This window comes from Trachypithecus francoisi, unplaced genomic scaffold (genome assembly GCF_009764315.1).
Source record: "Trachypithecus francoisi isolate TF-2019V2 unplaced genomic scaffold, Tfra_2.0 Lachesis_group15, whole genome shotgun sequence".
NCBI classification, from domain to species: Eukaryota; Metazoa; Chordata; class Mammalia; order Primates; family Cercopithecidae; genus Trachypithecus; species Trachypithecus francoisi.
The window spans coordinates 5,111,475-5,124,861 of NW_022681460.1; the positions used below are offsets into that span (position 1 = coordinate 5,111,475).

The 13,387-nt window shown below is 38.2% G+C and overlaps 1 protein-coding gene across 2 annotated transcripts in view; it reads left to right on the forward strand.

The window, feature by feature from the left end:
- Positions 1-13,387, forward strand: part of PDE10A (phosphodiesterase 10A) — a 347,007-nt gene that overhangs the window by 310,624 nt on the left and 22,996 nt on the right. The window lies entirely within an intron of this gene.

Below are 13,387 nucleotides of genomic sequence, written 5' to 3' on the forward strand. Positions count from 1 at the left end.
CTGTAACAAAATATACCACAAACCAGATGGCTTAAAACAACAGAAATTTATTTTCTCACAATTCTTAAGGCCAGAAGTCTGAAATCAAGGTACCAGCAACGTTGGTTCCTTCTGGAGGGTTCAGAAGGACCATAAGTTCAATGCTTCTCTCCTAGCTTTTAACAGATGCTGGCAACTGTAGGCATTTGTAGTCTGTGAGTGTATCACTCCAATCTCTGCCTCCATCATCACATGCCAGTGGTGAGATCCCTGTGTGTCTCTGTGTATTCACCTGGCATCCTTCCTTCTTTGTATCGCTTTCCTCTTCCTATAAGGACACCAATCATATTGCATTAAGGGCCCACACTTTTCCAATATTTCCTCATCTTAATGAATTATGTCTGCAAGAACACTATTTCTATATAACGTCACACTCTGAGGAACTGTCAGGACTTCAACATATCTCTTTTGGGGACACAATTTAGCACATAATAGTCATATAAGAATTTGTTTTTAAATTTCCATACATTTTTGAAGATTCCAAGTTTCTTTTTCTTATTGATTTCATTGTGGTCAGATAACATATTTTATATTATTTTTATTCTTTTAAATCTAATGAGACTTGTTTTATTTCCTAACAATTTAGCCTGGGGGATGTTCCATGTGTACTAAAGAAGAATATATATTTTGTTGTTGAGTGGAGCTGTACCTGTGTTTTAGGCCTGTTTATTGATTTTTGTACTGCTGATCTTGTATCTTGAAATCTTGATGAATGTGTTTATTACTTCTAATGCTTAGGCATCTCCGTACACACATAAGATTATGTCATTTCAAATAGAGATAATTATACAATTCTCTTTTAATCTGTTTGCCTTTTCTTTCTATTTGATTATTGTCTGGCTTGTGCTGAATACAAGTGACAAGAGCAGACATTATTCTTGTTCCTGTTCTTAGGGGGAAAGCATATTGTCTTTTACCCTTAAATAATGAGCCCCCCAATATTAATCCTTTGATGTTGATCTTCAAACATAATGCAAGAAAATATTCTCAGTATTTATGTTTAATAAAGGTCTTATAACTTTGTAAAGTCGATAATAAGACAACCCAAGAAAAAATTATATGAAAGATTTTTACAGAATTTAAAGCCAATAAACACATGGCATTTTCTCAACATCTCCAATCATAAGGTAAAACCAGGGTGGTGTACCATTATGCACCCACTAGAATGGCGAGAATTACAAAGACCAACAGTATCAATTGTTGGCAAGTGGTATCGTTTGGCTATGTCTCCACCCAAATCTCATCTCAGATTGTAATCTCCATGTGTCAAGGGAAGGGCTTGGTGGGAGGTGATTGAATCATGGGGGCAGATTTCCCCTTTGCCATTCTCATGATAGTGAATGAATTCTCACCCAGATCTGGTTGTTTGTAAGTGTGTGGCACCTCCCACTTTTCTCTCTCTCTTTGTTTCTATCTGTCTGTCTCTCTCTCTCTCTCTGTCTCCATCCCCCCGCCCTGTGGCCATATAAGATAATACTTGCTTCCCTTTCACCTTCACCATGATTGTAAGTTTTCCAAGGCCTCCCCCCAGCCATGTGGAACTGTGAGTCAATTAACCCTCTTTTCTTTATAAATTGCCCAATCTCAGGTAGTTCTTTATAGCAGTGTGAAAATGGACTAATACAGCAAGGATGTCAAGCAGCTGAAATACTCATATATTGCTGGTAGGCGTGTGGAATTTGTACAGCTACTTTAGAAGACACTGTAGTTGCTTTGTTCTTGTTTTGTTTTGTTTTAATAAAGCTGAACATGTTCTTACATAGTGTTCTAGCAGTTCACTCTCAAGTATTTTTATTTCAAGAGGAATGAAAGTGTACTTTCACACACAGACTAGGACACATGTTCATAGCAACATTACTCTTAGTATATCCCACCTGGAGGCAACCTAAATGCCCAGCAACGGGCTAGATACACAACTTTAGACATTTAAACAATGGGATACTGTACTCTTCAGCAGTTTTTAAAATTATGAACTCTGAATCATGAAACAACATGGTTGAATCACACAAATGTTAGTTTGAGCAAAAATGGTTACATACTACTATATGATACCATTTTAATGCAGTTCTACAACAGGCAAAACAATAATGTTAGTGATCGTGCTGGAATTTAAACTGGCAGTTGCTGGGGTTAGATGAGAGCCCATTGACTAGAAAATGAGAGGTTTCTGGGTGATAAAAACCTTTCTTGTCATCACTGGTGTGGTCGTTACAGACTGCATATATTTTCATACTCACTGTCCAATATCCTTCAGATTTATGCATTTCATTCTATATAACAGAACCTAAAATATAAAAAATAACATGATCTAGAAATCTGCTGTGATAAAATACAAAGCATTTTGTTTGAAGTATTTTGTTCTTAAGATGTCAATTACCTCAGTATCACTTTAAATGAAATAATTAAAAGATTAATATAGAATGTTCCTTAATTCACTAAGTGAGATCTTATCTCGCTGTGAGGTGATTAGGAATTGAGAAGCTCGTAGAAGCGGTCCACAGAATTCTGCTTTATAATGAGTAAAGTTATAATGTACTTAAGAATTAATAACGAGTCCAAAATTCACACATTTACATTGCTGTGATGGCTAATTATGTAAGGAATTGCCCAACACAAGCCATTTTTTGCTGTCGTAGGAGATGGACTACGTAGAATTTGGTCACTGGAAGGCTTTTACCACCAGCGTGGAAATGCCCTCATGGCTATTAGAAACCCTTCTCTTCTCCTCACCATTTTCTAGAGCTCCTTATAACACTCCAGTTAACACAGACATCATTTCCCCTGTTACGAGGATGTGGACTCCTCCACCTGTCCTTTTCAAAGGTTTGGGATTGCTTCCCATGTTCCCTAGGTGGCACCATCTGTATCTTTACAGTTGTTTCTCCCATCTGAAGTCTGCAGATGGATGCTTTACCTCAGTTGTAGAAATAACTCAATTGGAATTCAGTCACTCAGTTGAGCAACTGATTTGAGTTATTCAAATAACTCAGTTCTCTTCTGTGCAGATGTGCAGATACCATCTCCAGCTCGAAGTGGCTTTTATATCTTACTCTTTATTTTCTTGTTTGGACAATTCATGTTCAAAAGAAACAAGATTAAGTGTGCTCTTAGCTGATGTCGTTGGCCTTAGGACTGATGTGGTTATCCAATGGGCACTTGCCTCCACTGCTGGTTATTCTTTCTTCAGGATGGCTCATGAGTTTTCTCCATATTATTCAAAAAGGATACTTCTCCAAAATTATTTTTTCTCTGTTAAGGTATGGTCTTAAGCCAGAAATACATTTCCAGACTGGTTTTCTTTATTATACAGTTTACCTTTGCTTATCAGTGTGGTGTCATGCCTTTACTAACAATTCATCTTTTCTTTTGGAACTTAGTTCCAGCTGTTATTTCTGATGTGGGCATTTATCTTAGCCTATCAATTTTCCATCTTATTTGAAACTATAATTCTTTTTTGAATTAACCAACTTTATTTCTTAAAGCAATTTTAGATTCACAGAAAGATTGGATAGAAAGTACAGAGTTCCTCTGTATCCTGGTCCCCACACACGGACAACTTCCCCCACTGTTGGTATCCTGCACCAGAATCGTACATTTATTACAATTAATGAACCAACATTGAATCATCATTATCACCTAAAGTCTGTAGTTGACATTAGGATGCAGGCTTTATGATGTACATTCGATGGGTTTGGACAAGTGTATCCACCATTTTAGTATCACACGGGAGAATTCCACTGCCCTAGTAATCCCTCGTGCTCTGCCTATTCATTCCTCACTCTCCACAACCCCTGGCAATCCCTGATCCTTTTACAGTCCTCATACCATTGCCTTTTCCAGAATGTCATATAGTTGGAATCATAGAATAGTTGACTTTCAAATTGGCTTTTTCCACAAAGTAATATGCATTTAAGTTTCTTCCATGTCTTTTCATGGCTTGATAGCTCATTTCTTTTTAGCATCGAATAATATTGCATTGTGTGGATGTAACAACATTCATTTACCCATTCATCTACGGAAGGACACCATTGTTATTTCCCAGTTTTGACAGTTATTCATAAAGCTGTCTATACATCCATGTGCAGGTGTTTTTGTAAGCATAAGTTTCCAACTCCTCTGGGTAAATACTAAGGAGCATGATTACTGGGCCATATTATCAGAGTATGTCTAATTCTGTATGAAATATACCAGCCTGTTTTCCACAATGGCTGGACCTTTTTGCAGTCCCACCAGCAATGAATGAGAATTCCTCTTACTCCATATCCAGCATTGGGCATTGTTAGTTTTCTGGATCTTCGCCATTCTAATAGATGTGTAGTGTTATCTCATTGTCTTAATCCACATATTTTTGATGACATATGATGTGGACTATCTTTTCACATGCTTATTTGCCATCTTTATATATATTTTTAGTGGGGTGTCAGTTCATGTCTTTAGCCCTGTTTTATATTTGGGTATTGTTTCTTTATTGTTGAATTTTAAGGGTTCTCTGTATATTTGTGGTAACGGTCTTTGATCAGGTATGCCTTTTGCCAATGTTTTCTCTCAGTCTGTGGCTTGCCTTTTTACTCTTGACAGTGTCTTTTGCAGGGCATATATTTTTTAATTTTTAATGAAGTCTAGCTTACTCTTTCATGAATCATGCCTTTGTGTTGTATTTAAAAGTAATCATCAAATTCTGGATGAACTAGATTTTTCTTCTATGTTATATATATGTTACAGTTTTGTGTGTTGTATTTAAGGTTATCATCCATTTTGAATTAAGTTTGAATTAAAGGTTGTAAGGTCTCTGTCTAGATGCATTGTTTGTTTTTTGTTTTTGTTTTTATTTTTGTTTTTGCATGCAGATGTCCAGTTGTTCTGGCACCATTTGTTAAAAATAGAACTAATTTTTTAAATGCTTGTTGTTTATTAGTTTGATAAATATCTAACTTAGTTTCATTTGTTTTATACTTTTAGTGAATCAATTTATCTGATATTGTTTGAAACTTTGTAGCTAATATATGATAATATTTCTTAGGTGATCTTTTTTGGAAATGTCAATTATAATTACTATCTTGGGTAGTTGCTAGATGACAGTCAGTGGCCTCTTCCTTTCTATCCAGAATTAATACTAAAACACAGGAGGAGTGTCTGTTTCATCTGAAGAAATAAATGGCAGACTTGGCTTGAGAGCTCAAGTTGCCTAATGTATAGAGCCAGGCATCCTTATTTGTATTAAGAATCAGTATATTTCTGTACCATAACTAGACAGAGAGAAAGGTGCAACTTATAAATGCATTTTCATTTAGTAGAAAAATGAATACTTAAAGTTAATATTTTTAGAATAATTCTCAAATCGTCTGGGTGCAGTGGCTCACACCTGTAATCCCAGCACTTTGGGAGGCCAAGGTGGGCAGATGACTTGAGGTCAGGAGTTTGAGACCAGCCTGGCTAACATGGTGAAACCCCATCTCTACTAAAAATACAAAAATCAACTGGGCATGGTGGCAGGCACCTACAATCCCAGCTACTTAGGAGGCTGAGGCAGGAGAATCACTTGAACCTGGGAGGCAGAGGTTGCAGTAAGCTGAGATTGCATCACTGCACTCCAGTCTGGACAACAGAGTGAGACTCAGTCTCAAAAAACAATTGTCAAATTTTATATTTTCATTGTTTATTTCATGGATATTTTGTGTTAAAATTAGAGTGACCATACTCCACAGTTTGCCTGGATCAATCTCAGCTAACACCTGTTGAGCTAAAATAATTCGTAGCAGTGCTGGCTTTTGCTCTCAAAACTGTATTGGCTTGAACATAAATGATTTGGTATACCATCCTTGTTGCAATGGTGGAATGTCATGTAATGGAAAGCATCACATTCTGGGTTTTTGTGTAGTGGTAAGGCCCAGACGTATGGATGACTGTGACAGTGTCTACCACATAGTAGGTGTTCAGCAAATATTTCTTAGATAAACGAATAATCCAAAATAGCAAGTAATTCAAAGTATAGGCTGTATAATGTGATCATATACTCATGTATATCTTTGATTGTTGGCAATTTTTGTCCTGGTAATTTTTTTTTTTAATTTCATTCTTTGTTTCATTCATTCTGGAGTTACATTCTCTTGACTTTGACTTTTGCTGGAAGTGTTCATCTTTTTTTTTTTTTTTTGAAACGGAGTCTCACTCTGTCACCCAGGCTGGAGTGCAGTGGCACTATCTGAGCTCACTGTAAGCTCCGCCTCCTGGATTCACGCCATTCTCCTGCCTCAGCCTCCTGAGTAGCTGGGACTACAGGCGCCCGCCAACACGCCTGGCTAATTTTTTGTATTTTTAGTAGAGACGGGGTTTCACTCTGTTAGCCAGGATGGTCTCAATCTCCTGACCTTGTAATCCGCCCGCCTTAGCCTCCCAAAGTGCTGGGATTACAGGCGTGAGCCACCACGCCCAACCGGAAGTCCTAATCTTCTAACACTTGCTTCCCACCTTTTGTCCTTACCATCTGCCCCTCACATTTACTATGATGTCGTTAGCTATTATGTCATTTACTCATACTGACATTGTGACCACAACTGTGATTAAAGACACTGGGTATATTTTATTATATTTTATTTTAAAAATGAAACAACCAAAGCCCAATTGTGTATGAAAGTCATTGTTGTGTGTGTTTCAAATGCAGATGAATAATTTGTTTACGTAGGACATACAGTGCAGACTTCACAAATACCTTACACTTAATAATAAATATTTTTTAAACTTTATAAATAGCAAAGACTGACAAGTGAATTTAGGATCCTAGAAATCAATTATTAGACAGTATATTAGTCTGTTCTCATGCTGCTAATAAAAACGTAGCCGAGACTGAGTAATTTATAAAGAAAAGAGGTTTAATTTACTCATAGTTTAGCATGGCTAGGGAGGCCTCAGAAAACTTATAATCATGATGGAAGGGGAAGAAAACACGTCCTTCTTCACATGGCAGTAGGAGGGAGAAGAATGTGTGTGCCAAGTGAAGAGGAAAACCCCTTAAAAAACCATCAGCTTTTGTGAGAACTAACTCACTATCATGAGAACGGGATGGGGAAACTACTCCCACGTTTCACTTATCTCCACCTGGTCCCTCCCATGACAAGTGAGGATTAGGGGGACTACAATTCAAGATGGGATTTGGATGGGGACACAGCCAAACCATATCATTCTGCCCCGGCCCCTTCCAGATCTCTTGTCCTCACAGTTCCAAACACAATCCTATACTTCCAACGGTCCCTTAAATTCTTAACTAATTCCAGTGTTAACTCAAAAGTTCAAGTCCAAAGTCTCATCTGACACAAGTCCCTTCCACCCATGAGCCTATAAAATCAGAAGCAAGTTAGTTACTTCCTAAATTCAGTGGAGATACAGGCATTGGGTAAATATAGCCATTCCAAATGGGAGAAATTGGCCAAAACAAAGGGGTTACATGCCCCATACAAATCCAAACTCCAGTAGGGCAGGCATTAAACCTTAAAGTTCCAAAATGATCTACTTCACCTCCATGTCTCACATTCAGGTCATGCTGATGCAGGAGGTGGGCTCCCACGGCCTTCGGAAGCTCTGCTCCTGTGGCTCTGTGGGATACAGTGACCCTCCCGACTGCTTGCATGGGCTGCCACTGAGTGTCTACAGCTTTTCCAGGTGCATCGTGCAAGCTGTAGGTGGATCTGCCATCCTGGGATCTGGAGGATAGTGGCCCTCTTCTCACAGCTCCACAAGGCACTGCCCCAGTGGGAACTCTGTGTGGGTGCTCTGACTTCACATTTCTCTTTCACACTACCCTAGCAGAGGTTCTCCATGAGGGCTCTGGCCCCGCAGCAAACTTCTGCTGGGACCTCTAGGTTTTTCCACACATCCTCTGAAACCTCAATTCTTGACTTCTCTGACCCTGCAGGCCTGACACCACATGTAAGCCACCAAGGCTTGGGGCTTGCATCCACTGAAACAACAACCTGAGCTGTACATTGGCCCCTTTTAGTCACCACTGGAGTTGAAGCAGCTGGTAAACAGGGCACCATGTCACATGTACACAGGCACCCCTACATAGCGCAGGGGGAGGCCCATGAAACCATTTTTCCCCCCTAGGCCTCTGGGCCTGTGATGGGAGGAGCTGCCATGAAGGTCGTTTACATGCCCTCGAGACATTTTTGCCATTGTCTTGGTGATTAACACTCCGTTCTTCCTTACTTAAGTAAGTTTCTGCAGCGGCTTGAATTTCTCCCCAGAAAATTTGTTCTTTTCTACCACATCATCAGGCTGCACATTTTTCAAGCTTTTATGCTCTGCTTTCCCCTGAATGCTTTGCCACTTAGAAATTTCTTCCACCAGATACCCTAAGTCGTCTCTCTCAAGTTCAAAGTTCCACAGTTCCCTAGGGCAGGGGCAAAATGCCACCAGTCTCTTTGCATAGCAAGAGTGACCTTTATTCCAGTTCCCAACAACTTCCTCATCTACATCTGAGACCACCTGGACCAGCCTGGACTTTATTGTCCTTATCACTATCAGCATTTTTGTCAAAGCCATTCAACAAGTCTCCAGGAAGTTTCAAACCTTCCCACATCTTCCTGTCTTCTGAGTTCCCCAAGTCTCTAGGAAGTTCCAAATTTTCCCACATTTTCCTGCCTTCTGAGCCATCCAAACTGTTCTTACCTCTGCCTATTACCCAGTTCCAAAGTCACTTCCACAGTTTCTTGTATCTTTATAGCAGCACCCAACTCTCTGCAGTACGAATTTACTGTATTAGTCTATTTTTCTCATGCTGCTATGAAGAAATACCCAAAACTGGGTAATTTATAAAGGAAAGAGGTTTAATTAACTCACAGTTCAGCATGTCTGGGTGAAGCCTCAGGAGACTTACAGTTATGGCAGAAGGGGAAGGTAACACATCCTTCTTCACGTGGCAGCAGGAGAGAGAAAAACGAGTGTCCAACAAAGGGGAAACCCCTTATAAAACCATCAGCTCTTGTGAAAACTAACTCCCATCACAAAGCAGGAAGGGAGAAACTGCCCCCATGATTCAGTTATCTCCACCTCATCCCTCCCACAACATCTGGAGATAATGGGAACTACAATTTAAGATGAGATTTGGGTGGGGGACAACTATATCAGACAACTTAAATCTAGCTTATGAAAGGGGATTTGCTAGTAACAGAAAAGACAGAGGAAACGTAATGCAGGGCCACTAATCATCTGTGAACTGCTTGATTTCTGCACTGAAATTTCCCTTCAAAGAGCTTTTCCTGACTACAACTAAAAGCAAATGTCATATCTGGAAACCAGCTCTGAACTCAAGCCAAGCGTAGGCAAAAGTAGAGTTATTGTTTTTTGTTGAAATTAGCAAGCATGGTCTCGTTATGGCTAAATAGAACCAAGTATAGTCTTGCCTAAGGACCATTTCAGCAAATTCAGAAAAGACCATAGTGCGTTTTAGGCTATGATATCAGGTAAAAGTATCCTTTTAAGTATTAAGATGACAAATATGGAAGTTGTTGGTAGTTTTATAATTTTTACTTTCGTGTATTTCATGCAGGAACTGCCTTTCTTAAACACAAATTGTAAAGATAAACTAATTTCATAATTTGAAATTGTGGCTTAAAAATCGTAATTTCTTTTATTTTTGTTACCTTTTTAAAATGAAGATGTTTATTCTCTTAGTCCCAGATAATATTTGTACCCTTCAAAAGCAATCCCTTTGCCCCACTTCCCTTGAAGTCTTTTCTTAATTTAGAGGTACATGCACGTCAAAGAAAGGCTACAGTATTAAACACAAACAATTATTTGTTAATTCTTCAAATAATTCAGAAATAAAACTTGAAAAGTTCTATATTTTTACATAGCTATTGCTGTGTGCTTTGAAGAACAAATGTGTCTATGTGATGTGTGATCTGTTTTATATATATACTGTAATGTGATTTCTTTAGCATTTCCCCAACGCGGCAGCAGCCTCCAGCCTTTACCTGCTATAGGACTGTAAGTGCATAAAGGACTCCCTCTGTCAGGAATGTTTGATATTTCAACTGAAGAACCTGAAATGTGGGGAAGCAAAGTTCTAAAGCGAGATCACTGATGTTCCCATTTGATTTAAAGTTACGTATGGTACTCTGTGAGACCAGGTAAAGGTTGTTAACTCTAGGAGTCATACAAGAATTCTGGTATTAACTTTAATAACAGCAGTTTCCTCTGTGGCAGTCATTTACCTAAGATTCATTTTCCATTCGTTTATAATTTCTTTCTCTCTCTGGAATGGAGAAAAATGTATTTTTAAAAGAAGCAACATATTTAGGGTTTTATTAAGATTTTAGAACTTAAATTTAAAGTATATTTTAGTGAGATAATTACTATATCATGTTTATACTTATATGAAAGTTATTTATGCCATTGGGAACAGTAAGATTCTAAAATATTTTCTATGATTTTGAGTATGCAGCTGTTCAAATAATACTTTTAGAAAAACTATATTATCCTTAGGCTAGCTTAATGTTTAATAAATTAGTCAAAATAGGTCACATTTTGATGAAAGTATGGTGGTTATTACAGATGTGATTTAAATTACTCAACCCAATGATTTAAAACCCCTTGAAAATGAGTTTAAAAGCAAGATAAAAAAAGCTTTAAGATGATCATTTAGAGAAAAAAAGAATTGAACCTAGTTTCTTTTCAAATTCTATGCATGACTTTATTTTAAAGTAAAATAATTAAAATGAGGCTAGATGGCAGCTTCTAAACAAAACATCCACTGTACATCCTCCACGTTTGCTGTCTAGTTAACCACTTGATAACACTTAACCACTCTTAACGGTTATAATTAAAACTACTTCATAACAGAAATCTGGTCTTTACTTACACATCCGTATACTTTTGAATACAGAAATTCAAAAGAAATTTCAAATAATCATTATAAAATTAGAGAATGTGTGTTTCTTCTTCTTTTCCAGCAAAATAGTATATCCTTGGCTGGCCAGGTTTACAGAGTGTGTGGCATGGGATTGGGGGCAGTGTGGGAGGGCTGGGCTTCCTTCTTGCCTATCTGTAACTCATCTGAAGTACTGCAGGCTATGTGGTCTATTTTGCCTTCCTTTGGTAAAGTTCTGTGATTCCATGATCTTCTGATGTGGGAAGAAAATCTTGAAATAGGATGATACTGAGAAGGCAAACCTGCACGCTGGGGAGAGGTGCCCACCTCTTTCAGGTTGGAATATCTGCACACCTGTGATAGAGCCTATGCTCTTTATCTACTCCACTTGATCTGGAATAATTAATATATGAGAGTCGGGGATAAAGGGGGGAAAAGGAAAGGAAGATGGGAGAGAGAGATGCCTTGTCTTTATAACTCTTACAGGTGTTAATAATTTGCATTTGGCTCTGCCTCTAATGTCTGGATTCCTCCTACTCCCCCATCCCACTACTCTCACCATAATTCAAGCTGCCCTCACCTCTCATCTGAACTACTGTAGTGTTCTCCTGAGTGATCACTCCGAACCTGCCCTTGCCCCTTCACAGGTCTGTAAGTCATCTCCACCCAGCAGACCTGAGTGATCCTCTTTAATACCTGTATCAGGCCACTCCTCTGGGAAAAGCCACCAAGATTTTACCGTCAAACTTGGAATAAAAATTAAACTCCTATCTTGTCTCCAGCCCGTTTCTCCAAACTTAACTACATTCCGTGGTTCACTTCACTCAGTGTGTCGCAACCAGAATGGCATTTCTTTTTGTTCTTCAAACCGGCCTTGCTTGTTTCCACATTAGGACTTCACATGCACTTCTCTCTGCTGGACCTTCCAGATCTTCACCATGGTAGCCTCCCTTTATGTATTTATGTATTTGTTTATCTTTTTAATTTATTTATTTTTTTTATTTTTTACCCAGCACTTGCTTCATGAAAGTTTTGACCTGTTGATTGTCTGCCTTGCCCTGCTAGAACATTATTACTCTGAGAACAGGGTCTATTTGGTTATATTGTTGTGTTCCAGAGACCGTGTAATTGGTTTGATGATGACGGCCTGTGACCTTTGTTCTGTGACAACATTCAAAACGTTTGTGGATAAATGAATGTAGTTAAACCTTGTGATAGTATGTGACTAAGAATCGTTTTATAGGAGTTGTGTTGGGCTCTTCTTCACTGTTTTTAGTGACTAGGTTATATGAACTCACACCAAGAGTAGGCTTAGCATGGACATGATCCCTTTCACAAATGGTTATTAAAGCACATTTGGAGTTAAGGATCTATCCCAGTTAGCAGTCAGTTCTACATTCCATTCATGGATAGAAGTAAAATGTTGATCCCAATGGTATTTCTGTACAGCCATGGCCATCTAACTGGTTTGGAATTGGGAGTAAAAAATGAGTAATTATATTTATTAAAGACGTTTGACGCTAAATTTCTAATCTGTTTTATTTTTTGCGCTTTGTCTAAGTAATTTTGACAGTGCAATCTAAATAACTATTTTACAATCCTTTCAATCCTTATATTGGCAACCTTATGTTGGGAATAAGTTCTAGCAAGAAAATTGCTTTCGTGTATTTTATCGTGCCCAGTTCTATTGACGTTTCTTTTGTTTTACAGATTTATGAAAGTGTTTTTGAAATAAACCTCATTAACCTTCTTAGATTATTTACCATGATAAACTGATTTTTTTGGCAAATATAAATTAATGAGATTGAATTATTTTAAACATATGAAATATTTGTCAATGGTAGTTTTTCACATTCGATTTGTGTTTAAATGAATTTACCTGTTGAAAAAAAAGATCATATATTCATTACTTTAGAAGTCCAAATCCAAAAATATTCTTCAAGCCGCAAAGTTCTTGGAAACTACCTCATTAAGAAAATCTTACAGTTCCCTGATCACTGTAAGGGCTTGGAATCTTCACGTGGCATCTGTTTGGGGTTACAGGAAGGGTATGCATAAATCTATCCAATGTTTGTAAAGTGATTTAGTCTAACCTGTAAGAGACCTGATACCCTCTTGAAATGTGCCCTTACAAAGAGTAAGGTGGTAAAGCTGATGATTACTTAAATGGGTTAAAGGAAGCGAGCTGATGGAAAATAAAGAACTCTGTGATATATGGTGTCATAAGAATCAGGGTATTTCAGGTGTCCAAACATCTTAGCTTGAGCTAATGTGCTGTCTGCCCGGGTCAAGACAGGCTCGGGAGCTAGGGCAGGAATGTGCCTACAGATGGAGAATGTGGACCTGGAAGAGGTAAGGCAGTGGTTAACAGCAGGGGATTGCTTATACTCATTAGAATTGAGATAGGAGCTAGAAATAAGAGCATCATCTCACTCATTACACACTTTTATATCCTTGTTGATCATTTGTCTTTTAAAATTA